The sequence below is a fragment of the Palaemon carinicauda genome, chromosome 18, assembly GCF_036898095.1.
Source record: "Palaemon carinicauda isolate YSFRI2023 chromosome 18, ASM3689809v2, whole genome shotgun sequence".
NCBI lineage: Eukaryota > Metazoa > Arthropoda > Malacostraca > Decapoda > Palaemonidae > Palaemon > Palaemon carinicauda.
In genome coordinates this window covers 8,817,859-8,827,708 of record NC_090742.1, presented here as the reverse complement: position 1 = coordinate 8,827,708, position 9,850 = coordinate 8,817,859, and positions in this window count along the sequence as shown.

Below are 9,850 nucleotides of genomic sequence, written 5' to 3'. Positions count from 1 at the left end.
ATACGGGTCCTAAGTTAGGTTATGTGGTGAACCTTAGGTTAGGCAATGTTCTTGCCAGATAAGTATGTAAGGATACGGTTCCTGCGTTAGGTTAGTTGGGGGACCTTGGGTTAAGTGATGTTCTTGTTAGATAAGTATGTAAGGATACGGCTCCTGCGTTAGGTTAGGTATAGAACCTTAGCTTAGGTGGTGTTCTTGTGTTTGTATTTTTCACCCATAACTTTTAAAATTTTACAACCCTTTTGTCCCAACCAACTACAAAGGCTTCTATTTTTATTATCTATGAGCTATGGACAAATGTGCAGGGTGGCACACAAGGCAAAACATGGAGTACTGTTTAGAAGCAGTATTCAATCTAAGCAATTAAAAATTAAACCCATGTTAACGGTTGTTATTTTTTTTTTCTTTTGAAAGCAGATTAATGATTATATTAACATCTCTTTAATTAAAATTCAGATAGCAAGGAATTTGTTCTTCACGTACATCATCAGAATTCCCGTTTGTTCTTAAGTATCTATTTTTCCAAATGCCATATGGGTATTTATTTTCCAAAGTTGATTTATAATTTAAGTGAGCACAAGTCGACTTATAATTCAAGTGAGCCCAAGTTGACATAACTTAAGGAAGTCAAAGTTGACTTATAACTTAATGGAGTCAAAATTGACTTATACTCAAGTGAGCCCAAGTTAACTTACAGAGTCAGTGAGCCAAAGATGACTTAGATTTTAAGTGAGCCCAAGTTTACTTATAATCTAAGTAAACCCCTGTTGACTTATAATTTAAGTCACCACAAATTAACTTATAATTAAAGTGAGATATATGTTCCTTTTCATTGAAAATTATTACCTTAAACTTATAGCTGAATTATTTATTCGTTATTCTTACATCTAATTTTGTTACTACTACAACTACTAATTCCAACAATAATATCATTCGTAATATTATTCGTAAGTAACAATATAACAAAAACAAGAACAACAAAAACAACAACAGTAATAATAATAATAATAATAATAATAATAATAATAATAATAATAGAAGTAAAGATTCGCTTATTCCCCCATCCCCAACCCCCGCTCTCTCTCTCTCTCTCTCTCTCTCTCTCTCTCTCTCTCTCTCTCTCTCTCTCTCTCTCTCTCTCTCTCTCTCCGTTAGATCTTGCAATGGATATAATTAAAGTTATACTTACATATCCCTTCCAACTTGTCGCCATACCTCATTCCATGACACGGACATAGTCACAGCAATTGCTTGAGCTTTCCCATAACTCACTAGTTCCTATTTCCTCTTTCGTAACTAGATGTCAAGAAAGATTTTTATCAGCTCCATAGATACGTATATTTCTCCCCTTATCTAGATGAGGCTTATTCGGAAAATATATTTTACTTTTCAGTCTAAATTATCAATGGCTCTTATCTCTTTCATTTACGGCCAAAAACTCAGATTGTATCCTGTATTACGAATAATATTCTGGGAGTATTACAGGCAGGATATTAAACTTTGCGTTTATATTTAAGTATCTTCAATTCATCATAGGAATATTTCCTTAAACTGTCTCGTTTTGAACTCTGAATTAGTTGCATACATTCTTGCAACGAATATAATGGTATCTCCCATGCATAATAAAGAGCAAATGTCTGGCTATATAAATAAAGTAATATATATATATATATATATATATATATATATATATATATATATATATATATAAATATATATATATATATATATATATATATATATATATATATATATATATATATATATATATATATATATTTGGGCTCAAGCCATGTCGTCCTGATGGAAGTTCCTATAGGGTAGCTTCCTAGGGTATATTACAACTACGGCTATATTCCCAGAGAATTTACCTTAAGGTACCAGAATTCTAACTCCTGGAGCGAGTATCCCTCGTGAAAGGGATATCGCGACATATCAGAGGACGTATTCTAGACACGTCACATGGCAATCTACATCCTGGACAGAGATTTCGTCTCGTAGGAGGTGATTGACGAGATACGAATTCGGGAACGAAAAAGGGGAGCCGCTCCCAAGGCTTCCCTATCCCCCGATTCGTATGCGTGCCTGGCGCCAATCCTGGCGCCATCTGTATTCCTTTTTGCGTAGCTTAACAACTCGGTGTTTTTTCCTGTTTTTCTCGCAAATCTTGGATTTATTCGGCTTTTCATGGCTTCTCCGTCTTCGTTGGCCTCTGATAAGTTGAGTATAGTGTCTGTTATGTATAAATGTAGGCTCTTGGTAAAATTTTGAGTGATTAATAGGATTAATCTTTGATACAAGAGCCGTAGCCTACCAGAGGTGTCCTGGACACTGTTGCTCGCTAGGTATAAATTAGTTAGTCAGAGCGACATTCCTGGTTGTTTTGCTTTAATAAATTTTAGCTATTTAGCTTTACATAGGATTTCCTTTCGTGCTTAGTATTATTTGGCGAAGTATTCGCCATTCTGGCCTACGCTAGGCCTTGTAGCCTAGTCGTTTGGTCCTAGTACTTCATGCATGATTTTGGTTTTCCGAGTGTAATTTAAATTTTATTGAAGCTTTAGGCTATATTTTATACATTTTAGACTGTGTGGAATATTTCCAAGATTGTATACGTGTGAGTTTCGGTGAATTAGGTAATCGATTCTCTTGGTGCCTAGGCTAATTGCTTATGGAGCCTTAGTATACTTTATCATACTCCCCGGTTGCTTTCTTTTCTTCGGAGAAGGTATGCAATCCCTTTCCCTCTGTTTAAGCCTTGGGCTTATCCCTAAGTGGTTTTTTCCGAATTTGTTTTCGATAAAACTATACTAGGGTGTTACTGTACCTTCCTGTTCCTGTAGTTATGGTTCAAGAGGGACAGAACAACAGAGTTTTTAGTCTGAGTCTGTGTTGTCTGGCTTGGGGCAGAGTCCCCCTCGCTGACCTAACACATACAAAGGGAGCTTAGCTCCCTTAGGTCACTACCGAAGGTTTCTGTAGTTATGATTCCTTCTTTTGTGATCTACCAGACTAGTCCTGTTGCTGTTCTCGGGGGAGGATAAGTTCTTCCCTTGGGAGTAGCAACGCCTTCCTTGCTTTGGTGCTCTGGAAGCTGGCAAGTATTGCTGGCCTTTCCCCTTAGATCTCCCTTAGGCTAAGATAAGTTTCTTGGCTGCGGGTGATCTGTCACTAAAGCAAGGTTGGCAGGACCCTCTTGTCCCTTCCCCCTCTATCTCCGTAATGGCCTAGCCATTACTGTACTGTACCTTGCCGGCCTGCAGAGCTGGCCGGCAGGGGTCTTACTGTACTGTACGTCGTTCTACTTCTGGACCTAGTATAGGTTGAGATGTGGAATTGACTCAGCCCATTGCCGGCCGGCAGAGCTGCTGGCCGGCAAGGGTCTTATGTTTTCGAGTGCTGCCCGGACCTCTCTTGGTCCCTCATCCATGCCTGCCGGCAGAGCCGGACGGCATTGGTCAAGGAAGCCTGAATTAGTTTCTCCCCTTCCTTATATGCACTCTTTCGGTTGCCGGGCTTGGAGGTTGTGTACACTCTTATCCCGGCATCCATTCTATTTTTCTTCTAGTGCTGTACCTGTCCCGGCTGCCGGCCTATGAGGCCGGCAGCCGGGCAGGTGTAGTCTTCTGGTTCTTTTGCTGCCGGCTGGCATCGGTCTTGTACCTTTGCCGGCCGGCTTATGTCAGTCCTTGTCTGCCGGTCACCAAGAGTGTGGCCGGCAGCTGGGTACTACCTTGTGTAGTTGCTGGCCGGCAGCCATTGCCGGCCAACACTGGCTGTTACCGGCCGGCAGTTGCTGCCGACCGGCACAGGCATTTGAACCAGAGTGCTGCCGCCCTATAGCTGTTAAGTAGTATACTTTAAAGCTAGTTGTGGTGTGTGCCGGCCGGCAAAGGCAGGCTGGCACACATCCCCCTATACTGTACTAGTATTCTTCTGTATAGCATATACAGTAAGAAGAAAACTATAGTAAAGGTTTTGGTACAGCACTGTATCTTCTAACACTATTGTGTTTTCTTGCACAGCCCTTTGCTGTTGCCCTCAGATAGGAAGCTGAGTTCTTCCCTGTCTATTATCCAGGATTTTAAAATCATTGCTTAGGTGTGAGCTCCACCTGTTTCCTCTGGAAACCTTGCATTGGTTACTCTAGAAGAGATAAACCATTTTGATTTTATTATCTGGAAGGCTGCAACAATGGGTTGTGAGGGAAACACAAGTGTGTGTCTTTCCTTTATGAATTGTTATGCTATACTATGCATATCCAGTGATACATAGTTCACTTGATACTCATGGAAATTTCTTCTCTTTACAGGAGGACCCTCCGAAGTGCGGAAATGTTTTCTGCAATGTCCGTAGCAAGAACCTCTGCGGACATGAGTGTTGTAGGAGACACGCAGCATGCGCTGTCTCCAAGGATGATCTCCAGTATTGGGAGCCTCAGGTATGTACTGTATGCACTAACCTGATTACTGAGGCTTTTGATTCCCCTAGAACGGCGGAATCAAGGGATATAGCAAGGGAAAAGCTTCGTACTTGGGTAAGGGGCTTCAAGAAGAACACCTCTGGCCCTTATCTTCCAAGTGAGAAGATGAGGGCGTATCTTTTTCCCCAGGCATCAGCTGATGCAGTGATTCCCCAGCCTCAAGAGGAGATCCCTCAAGATCAAGTCCAGGCGGACGTGGAAGTTGCAGTCGCGATGCAAGACATCCAGTTGGATGACAGGATGTCTGACCTGGACGAACGTTTGGAAGAAGACCTCCTGGCAGAAGGTCAGGATCAAGTTCAAACCCCGGATGTCGTAGAGGATGAGGTCGACGAGGTGTCGGCTACTCCGGTTCAGATGCCGGAGCCTATCCCCTCAACATCGGCTGGTCTCCCAGTAGAACTGGGACAGGCCCTCTCTTCGATTGTTGGAATGATCCAACAAATGCAGAAGGAGAATCAGGAGAAGGCGGCTGCAATGGAACTGCGTATGCAGTCCCTGGCAGAATCACATGGGCCCCGGAAAAGGCTCAATGTGAAAGACCTTCCCATATGCTCAGATGCTAACCCCTGGAGGTATGCTGAGCACATGCCGATGACGACTGGAAAGATCGTCATCTCGGATAAGCTGGGTTCAGTTCCCCTAGAGGAGGTAGAATTCTGGCCCAGCAAGGCATCATATCCGGACTGCTATGTCCGGCTGAGAAAAGAACCAGCTTCAAGGGAGGAGACAGAGCCGAAGGAGGTCATTATTATGGACCACGCTAAGGCTCAAGCCCTACTTTCATCCTCGATGAAAGAGAGGGGCTTCTCTAACTCGAAGGTAGCTGCATTGAGCAAGAAGCTCCCTTCTTTTGTGTCCTCTCCTGATAGAGCCTTCCCCTTTTTACAGAAAGGGTTTGCGGCTGTCCTAAAGGCAGTCGAGGCCGGCAAGCCTTGCCCCTCCCTGGAGGAGTGTAAACCCTTGTCGCTGGCCCTGCCTATGGACCACAAACACTGGAAGGATGTCCATCTGACATTCTCAGTGGGAAAGTTGGAGGCTGATATTGCCGGACGGCAATTCGGCGAGGACCTCCCCAAGCTGTCCGACTCTCTTTTACGAAGGGAGTTCGAGACAAAAGAAAGACTGGCTGCCTCAATGTCTCATCAGACTACTCTTGAGACGATGGCAAGTGACCCCAAGGTCCATGAAATGTTCATGGTAGTGGCTAAGTCTCACCTAGCCACAGTGACGAAGGACCTTTATGGCTTCGTCAAGGCAAGGAGAGCTTGCAGGGAGTTCGTGTTCACCGGGGCTTCGGTGAGACACGAGCCAAGGAAGTTAATCTCCTCCAACATTTGGGGAAAAGACCTTTTCCCTACCGATGTGGTCAAAGAGGTTGTTGATAAGGCCGCCGTGGAGAATAGAAACCTTCTCCAGAAGTGGGGCCTGGCTATCAAAAGAAAATCTTCCCCGGATGAGGGTCCTCAACCAAAGAGGAAGAATATGAGGACTAGGCTACCGTCTCGGCCAGCCAAGCCTTATAGACAGCAACAGCAACTGCAATTGCCATTGCCTCCAGTGCCCCAGATGGTGGCACAAACCCCGACTACTTTTCAGTGGGTACCCCAGGCTGTGCCAGGTCAGTCAACCACATTCACCCCAACGTTCGAAGGACAGTCTTCTTCCTTTCGTGCAAAACCTAGAGGAGCAGCCAGAGGCTCGTCTAGGCGCCCCTCAAGGGGAAGGGGATTCAGAGGTGGTCGTGGTCAGGGAGGCAAGACCTCAGGACGGCAGTCCAAGTGAAACGATACCGGTAGGAGGGAGACTGATGAAATTTTGGGATCGCTGGACCTTCGATCCCTGGGCCCAAAGCCTACTCAAGAATGGACTGGGCTGGAGCTGGTACAGCACTCCACCCCCGTGCCTTCGGTTTTTCCAACACTCCACCCCCGTTTTGGAGGAGTACGTTCAAGAACTGTTGGAGAAAAAGGTGATCCGAAAGGTGAAGTCCATCAAATTCCAAGGGAGGCTGTTTTGTGTTCCCAAGAAAGACTCGGAAAAGCTCAGAGTCATTCTGGACTTGTCGCCACTCAACAAGTTCATAGTGAATTGCAAATTCAAGATGCTAACACTGCAACACATAAGGACCTTACTGCCCAAGAGGGCATACTCAGTCTCTATAGACTTGTCAGACGCCTATTGGCACATTCCAATCAGCCGTCGACTCTCCCCCTACCTAGGGTTCAGGCTACAACGGAGACTGTACGCCTTCAGAGCCATGCCATTCGGGCTAAACATAGCCCCAAGGATTTTCACGAAGCTTGCGAGCGCAGCTCTCAAACAATTACGCCTAAAGGGAATTCAGGTAGTAGCCTACCTGGACGACTGGCTGGTGTGGGCAGCATCCGAGACCGAATGCTTGCAAGCTTCCAGTCAGGTGATCCAGTTCCTAGAGTACCTAGGCTTCAAGATCAACAGAAAAAAGTCTCGACTTTCTCCATCCCAAAAGTTCCAGTGGCTGGGAATCCACTGGGACCTTTTGTCACACAGTTTCTCCATCCCGACGAAGAAAAGGAAGGAGATAGCGGGCTCTGTCAAGAGACTTCTAGATTCCGAAAGGATATCAAGACGCAAACAGAAGAGGGTACTAGGCTCTCTCCAGTTTGCTTCAGTGACAGACCCAGTGCTAAGAGCACAGCTAAAGGATGCAACCGGAGTTTGGAGAAGGAATGCATCAAACGCGCGAAGAGACCTGAGAAGACCAGTGCCGCCTCGGCTACGTACTCTTCTCAGACCTTGGTCCCAAGCCAGACATCTAAAGAAGTCGGTTCTTCTTCAGCCACCTCCCCCGTCGATGACGATTCACTCAGACGCCTCGAAGGAGGGATGGGGAGGTCACTCTCATCGGAAAAAAGTCCAGGGGACTTGGTCCAAGCTATTCAGGACCTTTCATATAAACTTTCTAGAAGCTATGGCAGTGCTCCTTACCTTAAAGAAAGTCTCCCCGCATCACTCGATCCACATAAGATTGGTGATGGACAGCGAGGTGGTTGTGAGATGCTTGAATCGACAAGGGTCGAGGTCACCACCTCTCAACCAAGTGATGTTAGCCATTTTCCGATTGGCGGAAAAGAAGAAGTGGTACCTGTCGGCAGTTCACCTTCAAGGAGTCCGCAATGTGACAGCGGACGCTCTATCCAGGTTCACACCGATAGAGTCGGAATGGTCCTTAGACGCAGGATCATTCTCCTTCATTCTGAATCAAGTCCCAGAACTGCAGATAGACCTCTTTGCGACGAAAGACAACAAGAAGTTGCCCCTGTACATGTCCCCGTACGAGGACCCCTTAGCGGAAGCAGTGGACGCAATGTCCCTCGACTGGAACAGATGGTCCAGGATTTATCTGTTCCCTCCTCACAACCTTCTGTTGAGGGTCCTCAACAAACTGAGATCCTTCAAGGGAGTAGCGGCAATAGTGGCCCACAAGTGGCCGAACAGTATGTGGTTCCCCTTGGCGTTGGAACTACAGATGAAGTTCGTGCCGCTACCACATCCAGTTCTGACCCAGCGAGTCCAGAAGTCGACTGTCTGCGCTTCATTACAGAAAACCCGGACCCTGCAGCTCATGATTTTCTCGCCCTTGCGGTGAGAAAGCATTTCGGGATTTCGAAAGCCAGCATAGACTTCCTAGAGGAATATAAGTGCAAATCGACTAGAAGGCAATATGAGTCATCTTGGAGAAAATGGGTGGCCTTTGTAAAGGCAAAGAATCTGCAGGAGATCTCAACAGACTTCTGCTTATCTTTCTTCATCCACCTCCATGGCCAAGGGTTGGCAGCTAACACGATTTAAGTGTGTAAATCTGCTTTGATGAGACCCATTTTATTTGCCTTCCAGATCGACCTAGGTAACGAGATCTTTAATAAAGTTCCGAAAGCCTGCGCTAGGCTCAGACCTTCAGCACCTCCAAAGCCCATCTCATGGTCTTTAGACAAAGTTCTTCACTTCGCCTCCCTGTTGAGCAATGAAGAATGTGCGTTAAAGGATTTGACGCAAAAAGTTATTTTCCTATTTGCACTCGCGTCCGGGGGCCAGGGTTAGTGAGATCGTAGCCCTCTCGAGAGAGGCAGGTCATGTTCAGTTCCTGGATGGGGGGGATCTGAACCTGTTTCCGGATCCTACGTTTCTCGCCAAGAATGAGTTACCCACCAACAGGTGGGGTCCCTGGAGAATCTGCCCTCTGAAAGAAGATGCATCTCTATGTCCAGTAGAATGCCTAAAGGTCTATCTTCGTAGAACTTCAGACTTCAAGGGTGGTCAACTATTCAGGGGAGAAACATCAGGCTCAAATTTATCTCTGAATCAACTCAGAGCGAAAATCACATATTTTATTCGCAGAGCGGATCCTGACAGTACACCCGCAGGTCACGATCCGAGGAAAGTTGCCTCATCCCTAAATTTCTTTAATTGTATGGATTTTGAACATCTCCGTTCATACACAGGCTGGAAGTCTTCCAGGGTGTTCTTTCGCCACTATGCGAAGCAAGTAGAGGAACTTAAGAGATCTGTGGTAGCAGTGGGTCGTGTAGTTAACCCTACTGTTTAACTCTGCGAGGAACAGTGGTCTTGATTGGGACGATTAAGTCCAGGGTGAGTTTGTAGGTACATACTGTACTACAAACTAAATGAGGGCACCAAGTGCCCATATAGACTGTTCCTTCTTTCAAAGGTGAACCTAGCATAAGTTCAGACATGTGTGCCGAGCGTTTCTAACGCTAATGTGATTGATTTGTAATACAGACTTTCTGACTTGATACCTCGGTATCTTATTAAAGTGGTGTTTAATGGTTTTTCTTTCAGATAAACAAGTTCTGTTTACTATCATACTTATGCTTAAAGTTTTGGGTTATCCTCTTTTATATATATATATATATATATTTGTTGTTAACCTGTCCGTTTATTATCTGTCAATAAACTTGTTCTTGAGAACCTTGCGTCTCTTTCACCTGTGGCAATTTATTGGTATAATTGAGCATTTTAATTCTATGTATCTTATCTGGGATATTTCTGATAGAATCGTTCTGTTATGCAAGCTATGTTGCATTGGTTTATGTAGTCCCCTAATGGGAGGACTCCGTCCCATAAAGGGACGAGGGCGGTTTTATTAGTTTCTTCCTATGCGGATATAAACCTTTGTCCAATACAAGTATTGTGCGGATTACTGGTCAATATATATTGACGCAGTGGTTCTATACAAACTATGCTTTACTTAATATAGGGCGAGACCACTATATTAGCTTGCCTGGTATTCATACATAGATATATGTACTCTTCGAGACTTTCCAGAGTCTAGTAGGACTCTTCCCTGTAGGGGACAGGAAGCTC